We start from the raw sequence: 9,531 nt of genomic DNA on the forward strand, positions 1-9,531 counted from the left end.
CCCTAGTTTGCTGAATGTGTTCTGAAGGAGGAATCGATTGTCTTTTCAAATACGGACAAAGATGTTAACATCATGAGAAAATAAATAGCAAAACACTGGTATGTTCAATTTCTAATTTAATATAATTGTAGATTAAAAAAAAACAATCTTTGTTCCAACTTCTGACTAGATGGTCACTAAAACACATGTATTTAAATAATTATGTTACAAAAAACCTATACTATTCCCTTGTTCCCTGTTTACTCAGAAAAATAAATGTAAAGATGTATAGACTACTTGACATTATGTTTTGCTAGATGCCCTGAGCCAACTGTGCCACTTCTGTGGGGAGGTGGACAATAATGAGGAAAACACTAACTGCGTAATTGCTTGTTCACTTCTAAAAGGCACATTTTTACGAGTACGAATTTGTATAAGCAATAATATTTCTAGAGGTAGTATCATCCGCTTTGTCTGATAATGAAATATTTGGCAGGAAAGAAAATAGCCTTGCCGAAATCCTCCCCCATTTCTAATTGTCACGGTCGTCGCTAGAAATGGAGGACCAAAAGCAGCAGGTATGTGTATACTCATCTTCTTTATTTACCGGAAAAGAAGGAAAAACCAAACAAACACGTATACAAAAATAAACAAACCGATGAACGACAAAATGACAGCCTTGAAGGCACCACAGCAATCGAAGAACAATCTCCCACAAAATACAAAACAAACACACCCAACTAATATAGGACTTCCAATCAAAGGCAACACCAAACAGCTGCCTTCAATTGGAAGTCCACCCCAATTAACTCAACATAGAAACACACTCACTAGACTACACATAGAAATACATAAACATAGACCATAACCCAAAACCCGGAAATAATAAATCAAACGTCCTCCTAACTAACACACCACCCCGAACCACATAAAACAAATACCCTCTGCCACGTCCTGACCAGACTACAATAACAATGAACCCTTATACTGGCCAGGACGTGACACTAATATCCTTAATTTTGTGGCTAGAGTCAAATACTTTCGGTGGAACACATCAGAGTCAAATACTTTCGATAGAACAAACTTCACATCAGGATAGGCAACCGAAATTAATAATTATTGTATGTGTGTTATATTAAACATAGAGGAGGGAGTAAAATGTAGGCAAGCAATAAACATTTCAGAACAACTACTAGTCGAATAAGACATGGGAGAGATGATGAATTTTGGAAAAGAGATGTATTTATAGACTAATACACTTGAAACAAATGGCCAAACTGAAAACTGCAGACATTACTAGTGCCTCCCCCGCCATCAAACCGACATAAAAAATAAAATGAAACGCAGCCTAACGTGATCAGAAATCTCAACTAGCAAGCAAGTCACAGCGATGAAGAATTGAGTGCATGCGTGAGGGGAGAATTCTGGCAGGGGGGGAGGTTTTCGGCACAACCCCGGAACACTAATGTTGCTGCTGTGACGCTAATAACAAACGGTGCCCACAAACTGATTCACGGAGACAGCAGCACAACCTGTTCTAGTTATGCTATTTAGATTGTCATTATGGAGACACCTATTTTCAACTATTTTTCCATAAAGCATATTAACGCGCTAGAACTGGTATAACTGCGACAAAGCACTGGAAAATGACTTAAGGCTCACTAGAGTGCTTTAGATAAATTTGTTCAGAGGTAGTTAGAAGTAAACTGCATTCTCAGTGGTGATTTTAGCATGTAAATCTTGATGGGGCAAACTCCATCATTTTTTTTAGATGCATGCCAGCAAAGCCACTACACAACACAACACTATACATGAATTGCACTATAACGGTGACAAACAGTGCCCAGAAACTGTTAGGGCCTACATAACGCTATCCCAACAGCAGAGCTTTCTTTACATCACCATAGAGTGAATCCTTACCACTGCTACACCTGGCTATCAGCAGAGCCTTGTTTGGCAGAGAAACAGTTAATTCAGCCTCATTTACAGCCTTTTTATGGCTGACTTGCTTAACCTTGTGTTCGTTACATGTTAATTAATTCTGTGTTCCCGGTCCAAAATCACCACCCCATTATAGCTGATTATAAATCCATAGTAATACATATATTATCACCTAATGTTGAGTTAGATCTTTTTATCAACTTAGGTTCTTGTGAACATTACAAGTTTTGAACTTCTATTTGCTATTTATGGCCTGTAGGCCTTATTGACCTGAGCTCATAGAACTAGTTTTTGAGGGTAGAAAAGTATAATGTATGGATTATTTTGACTATAACAAATACTCAGATGAAACATATTGTGCTATTTATCACAGACTAATTTGAGTCAAAGTTTAACAAGGACTCTCTCCTCCTCACCAGTGTCATGATCAAAGATATGATCAAGAGCCTCACATACAGTATATCGTTTTGTCATTGTGCTGCCACAGAATGAATTGTGAGCAAGACCTCAAAAAAGATTTATATACCAGAGCTGCGAGAAAAGTTCTATATATTATTGAAACAATTCTGCGATTGTTTGTGAGAATGCCAACAACTGTGGTTCCCGTGGGGGAATGACTCTATTGGGAAAAGGTTCCCGTGGGGTTGCCATGGAAGCCAAGAAGGGGAGTGAGGTGTGTGTGTGTGTTCAAACAGACATGCATGTGGGGTCTGGGAGAGGAAGTGTGTCCATCTGATGAATGGGCATGTGCCTGAACTCAATTTTATACAGTAATTGTAGTCTCACCCATTCATTTCTAATGACCGGTCATTTATGACCGGGAACACCACAGGTGTACAAAAGTCAAATAAAACACCAAAAATGTAATGAAAATCATCAAAATGCATTTTGTGTGTTCAGATGCCCTGTGTGGACAAAGTAATGGAACCTTATGACAATCAGATTAAATTAAATACATTTTTCAGAGAGAAAACTTCCAATTCGACCGGAACACAGCAGGAGGGTTAAACAAATGTGGTTGCTACTGACAATTGAGATGTACAAACTATGGCATAAGGGAACGATGAGCGGATAAGAGGTCATCCGAAATTTAGATTAAGACAATAATGAGCGAGAGAAGCGGAGTGGGCAAGGGACAATTGGCCAGCGTGAACGTGGCGTGGGGGAGGCGCGGAAAAAATGTGTCATTTCCCAACTTTATGCAAATCACAAGCGACGACCGCTGGCCGATGACCAATCATATCAAATCAAATCAAATGTTATTTATAACGTGTAGCCCTTACCGTGAAATGCTTACAATGCAGTTCAAGAAATAGGGTTAGTAAAATATTTATTAAATAAACTAAAGTAAAAAACATCTAATCAATCAAAAAGTAACACAATAAATTGACAATAACGAGGCTATATACAGGGGGTACCTGTACCAAGTCAATGTGCGGGGGTATAGGTTAGTCAAGCTCATTTGAAAAGTGACTATGCATAGAAAATAAACAGCGAGTAGCAGCAGTGTAAAAACAAAGGGGAGGGGTGTCAATGTAAATAGTCTGGGTGGATTCATTGTTCAGCAGTCCTACGGCCACACCATCAAGAGCATCCTGTCTGGTTGCATCACCGCCTGGTATGGCAACTGCTCGGCCTCTGACCGCAAGGCACTACAGAGGGTAGTGCATACAGCCCAGTACATCACTGGGGCCAAGCTTCATGCCATCCAGGATCTCTATACCAGGCGGTGTCAGAGGAAGGCCCTGAAAATGGTCTAAGACTCCAGCCATCCTAGTCATAGGCTGTTCTCTCTGCTACCTCACGACAAGTGGTACCGGAGTGCCAAGTCTAGGTCAAAGAGGCTTCTAAACAGCTTTTACCCCCAAGCCACAAGACACCTGAAGAGCTAATCAAACGGCTACCCAGACCCCTCTTTTACACTGCTGTTACTCTCTGTTTATTATCTATGCATAGTCACTTTAACTCTACCTACATATACATATTACCTCAATTACCTCGACTAACCGGTGCCCCCACACATTGACTCTGTACCGGTACCCCCTGTATATAGCCTCGCTATTGTTATTTTACTGCTGCTGTTTAATTATTTGTAAGGTCTACAGCTGTTGTATTGGGCGCATGTGACAAATAACGTTTGATTTGATTTGGATTTGATTTGATTTTGAGTGGTTCCCATGATGAATTTGACGCTATGCAACCCAACGCTGAAGACTTTCAGCAAAGATGGCTGACAAAAATACTAGGATGGAAGCAAATGTAAGTAATTATAACATCATAACGAATCATGTAAAAAAATGTACAGCTGAGAAGAATATGTTAGTTAATGTAGAGACAATTTAGAGATAAACGAAAATAGCTATTTAGCAAGCTAGCCGACTAGCTAACATTAGCCATTTAGCTAGCTAGCTTTATGGGCATTGTGTCATGAGTATACATTTTTACATTTTAGTCATTTAGCAGACGCTCTTATCCAGAGCAACTTACAGTAGTGAATGCATACATTTCATTTCATGCATTTTTTTGTACTGGCCCCCCGTGGGAATCGAACCCACAACCCTGGTGTTGCACACACCATGCTGGCGTTGCAAACACCATGCTCTACCAACTGAGCCACAGGGAAGACGTATGACATTGTAATTTGTGTTGTTTAATGTTTTAGGGACTCCTGAGAAAAAAGCAAACCAGTCTGTCATCTTGTGAAACAGTGGATGAAAATAATTTAACATTAGCTAGCTAAAACATTTACTGCAAATTGAATGTACAATTTTGTAACCTTTCCTTGCTGATATTTGCCATGCAATGCAGCTGAAGTAACATAGCTAGCTAACTATTTTCTTGCTTATTGTGTAGTGGAGGATAAAAATACATGTATGCCTATTGATGTGTAGCTAGCAATGTAGCCAAGCTGTGTATGGACCCTACATTTTACATTTTAGTCATTTGTTTGGTGTAAATATTAGTTTAGAACCTCGCTATGAACCTGAGCTATCATAGTCGGTTGTATCGACTTTAAACAGTCTGAATGGCATGAATGAAGCCAATGGATTGAGTAGAATGTAATATAACTTGACTGTGCTAAGGTCGCAAGTCTTATATACACTACCGTTCCAAAGATTGGGGTCACATAGAAATGTCCTTGTTTTTGAAAGAAAAGCACATTGTTGTCCATTAAAATAACATTAAATTGATCAGAAATACAGTGTAGATATTGTTAAAGTTGTAAATTACTATTGTAGCTGGAAACAGCAGATTCTTTATGGAATATCTACATAGGCGTTCAGAGGCCCATTATCAGCAACCATCACTCCTGTGTTCCAATGGCACATTGTGTTAGCTAATCCACGTTTATCATTTTAAAAGGCTAATTGATCATTAGAAACCCCTTTTGCAAATATGTTAGCACAGCTGAAAATTGTTGTCCTGATTAAAGAAGCAATAAAACTGGCCTTCTTTAGACTAGTTGAGTATCTGGAGCATCAGTGCTTGTGGGTTCGATTACAGGCTCAAAATGGCCAGAAACAAAGACCTTTCTTCTGAAACTCGTCAGTCTATTCTTGTTCTTGCAGCTTCATTAAATACACTGCTCAAAAAAATAAAGGGAACACTAAATAACATCCTAGATCTGAATGAATGAAATAATCTTATTAAATACTTTTTTCTTTACATAATTGAATGTGCTGACAACAAAATCACACAAAAATAATCAATGGAAATCCAATTTATCAACCCATGGAGGTCTGGATTTGGAGTCACACTCAAAATTAAAGTGGAAAACCACACTACAGGCTGATCCAACTTTGATGTAATGTCCTTAAAACAAGTCAAAATGAGGCTCAGTAGTGTGTGTGGCCTCCACGTGCCTGTATGACCTCCCTACAACGCCTGGGCATGCTCCTGATGAGGTCGCGGATGGTCTCCTGAGGGATCTCCTCCCAGACCTGGACTAAAGCATCCGCCAACTCCTGGACAGTCTGTGGTGCAACGTGGCGTTGGTGGATGGAGCGAGACATGATGTCCCAGATGTGCTCAATTGGATTCAGGTCTGGGGAACGGGCGGGCCAGTCCATAGCATCAATGCCTTCCTCTTGCAGGAACTGCTGACACACTCCAGCCACATGAGGTCTAGCATTGTCTTGCATTAGGAGGAACCCAGGGCCAACCACACCAGCATATGGTCTCACAAGGGGTCTGAGGATCTCATCTCGGTACCTAATGGCAGTCAGGCTACCTCTGGCGAGCACATGGAGGGCTGTGCGGCCCCCCAAAGAAATGCCACCCCACACCATGACTGACCCACCGCCAAACTGGTCATGCTGGAGGATGTTGCAGGCAGCAGAACGTTCTCCACGGCGTTTCCAGACTCTGTCACGTCTGTCACATGTGCTCAGTGTGAACCTGCTTTCATCTGTGAAGAGCACAGGGCGCCAGTGGCGAATTTGCCAATCTAGGTGTTCTCTGGCAAATGCCAAATGTCCTGCACGGTGTTGGGCTGTAAGCACAACCCCCACCTGTGGACGTCGGGCCCTCATACCACCCTCATGGAGTCTGTTTCTGACCGTTTGAGCAGACACATGCACATTTGTGGCCTGCTGGAGGTCATTTTGCAGGGCTCTGGCAGTGCTCCTCCTGCTCCTCCTTGCACAAAGGCGGAGGTAGCGGTCCTGCTGCTGGGTTGTTGCCCTCCTACGGCCTCCTCCACATCTCCTGATGTACTGGCCTGTCTCCTGGTAGCGCCTCCATGCTCTGGACACTACGCTGACAGACACAGCAAACCTTCTTGCCACAGCTCGCATTGATGTGCCATCCTGGATGAGCTGCACTACCTGAGCCACTTGTGTGGGTTGTAGACTCCGTCTCATGCTACCACTAGAGTGAAAGCACCGCCAGCATTCAAAAGTGACCAAAACATCAGCCAGGAAGCATAGGAACTGAGAAGTGGTCTGTGGTCACCACCTGCAGACCCACTCCTTTATTGGGGGTGTCTTGCTAATGCCTATAATTTCCACCTGTTGTCTATTCCATTTGCACAACAGCATGTTGTCATGACGTTGGCCTCGTGTGGTACAGGGAGGACAGTTGACCCCCTCCCTTTTGCACCACCACCCAACCTACCTTCCCCCCAATCCACCCTGTGTGTAAAGGGTTGTAAAAACTCTAAAATTCCAGGAGAGTCTCTGGCCACATGGCCCATAGAGAGACACAGGAAATTCTTCCAACTCATAGAATTGGAGAGCCAAGCGACATTTTGTGTTCTGGAGAAGGTATGGAAGATTGGTGAAGAATCCAGCTACGAACTGATCCGCTTGGTACAATTTTGTGATTCTCAGAAGAGACAATATAGCCATATTACCATAAAACTGTTTATATAATAGCATCACCTTGAGACTTGCATCATAATGGGTGTGTAGAATGTATTAATAAGGATAAAGCTTTTATAATACAGTGAGATGCTATTGTACTGATGTTAATGTGATAGAATTGTATTTCTGTAACCAAGTCTAGCTCAGTCATAGGCACGCCCCAGGGACACATACAGGACCAGGCGTCATTTGACAAGCCTGTTCGATGGGCACTATAAAACACCCCCTGATTTACATTTCTTCAGACCAGGCCTACACTCCATGGCCAATAGGTTTTACCATCCAATTCCTCTACTGAAAGTGAACCATACCACGTGGTTAACTTTTAGACTATTGATACCGACAGAATAAGAACAAGTCTTTGATATTAATTATTAGCCTGCAGCTAAGTAAATTATATCATTGAACGCGAAGACCAACGAAACAACCATTCTATGACGACATTAATGAATGTCGCTTTGAAAGATCCATTCTAACCGAGAGAGAGACTCTCCATCAGAACGACGATCGAACAAGGATCTCGACGACACATGAGCGTAAATATATATTGATTGCAATTGTTCCCGAATGAGCGAGCCTTCAATTGTCAATTGTTAATATTAATGAACTCTGTGTGCCACAGCTGAACTTTTATGATCCATTGTTCAACAGGCCGACCTGCCTGTTTAGCCCACCAGGGCACATTCCTCTACCAATCCTTTGTGACGATAATTACTGTTTGTATGTTTTCTGTTAATTACTTAGTGTAGTAAATAAATGATTTTAAGACAATTGATGTATGGATGATTTTAGTAAAGACTGGGTTCGTGCAGATACAACAATTTACGACGTTTGGAATGAGACTGGACTCGAGGTAAAATACACCATTTAAACCAGAAGATAATCGGCCTATACTATAATAGAATATAATATTATAGTACAGGAAAGGTATATTAGGAAAATTATAGCTTTGTAATCTGAATATTCTCCTTGGTGCCCCGATCTCCTAGTTAATTACAATTAAACGATTAATCAGTTCAATCGCGTGATAATAATTACAGGGAGTTAATTGATAAACATATCTTCAGTTTAATGCTACCCAAAGACTCGACACATTGGAGCCCCCGTGCGAGGAATCTAAGATAGAATTGGACTTTGCTGTCAAATTCTATATATCAATTGTGCAAACAGAATTGTACAAACAGCTGCTGTCTAAAAAAAAGTGATTTTGCATTTTCCATTGAGAGAAGCTATTTAGAGTAGCTCCGGTCTTATGTCGATAGCAGTGAGGGATACATTCCAGTTTTAGTCCGTTAGGCCAAACGGTACTATTTCTGTCGGTAAATATTAACTTCTAGAGTAAGGTTAGAAATTAGAAGTTAACTGTCCGGTAACCGAGCCGAATAATTTGCCTACCGCACTAAGACAGTGTGGGCAGACCGTATGCGTATCGGTATTTAAGTACTGTGTCGCTCCGGTCAGCATAAACGCCAGCAGAATAGGCTGAAGGGGGTTAAGGTGAGACGTCACTAGAAAACCCACCCTTTCCATAGTGAAAGGATCCTATTTTGGTGCTTGGAAGGATACTCCTGAACCAAGTAGCAATAGCTTAGCATTAAGGGCAAGCTAACAGAAGGGCTAGCGCGACGGAAGTCCGACCTTTGTACTTCCGTTTAATTTCAGCATTCTGCACCCTGGTGGTGAAGAATTGCCAGTACATCTCTAGGGGAAATTCAAACGTGGAGCATGTCTCATTCAATTTAACTAACAAGTGAAATTGCCAGATTTACCTTTTCAAGTGGATCTTTCAAATAATATCCAAAATTGATTGGGCGTCTACAATGAGACATGATTAACTTTTTCCAAACTTAACTTAGATGAAGCAATGCTCTCAGGTTAATTGAAAGTTAATTCCCAGATAGCCTATACAGGTTTGATATATCATAAATAGATTAATCAGTAAAATCTGCTTTAGCAAGGCACAGTCAGTAAAACCCCTTTACTGACGCTCAGCCCCAGGGAGTACCTAGTGGTGAAGGGTCCCAACATTTGACCTACGGTTTACACTTATGATATCCAATCAATGGAGATTGTATGGATTATCATCTCATTCAATTTATTTAGTTAAATTGTCGAACATACCTTTCTCAGTTCTTCCAATTAAATGAGACAACTTAAACTTTGCATATTAACCGGGATGAAGCAACCTCTCAGGTAATTCAAGTTTAATACCCAGATAGCCTACCCAGGTAGGACTAATCATTGGCAT

The sequence above is a fragment of the Salmo salar genome, chromosome ssa21 (assembly GCF_905237065.1).
Source record: "Salmo salar chromosome ssa21, Ssal_v3.1, whole genome shotgun sequence".
Lineage (NCBI taxonomy): Eukaryota > Metazoa > Chordata > Actinopteri > Salmoniformes > Salmonidae > Salmo > Salmo salar.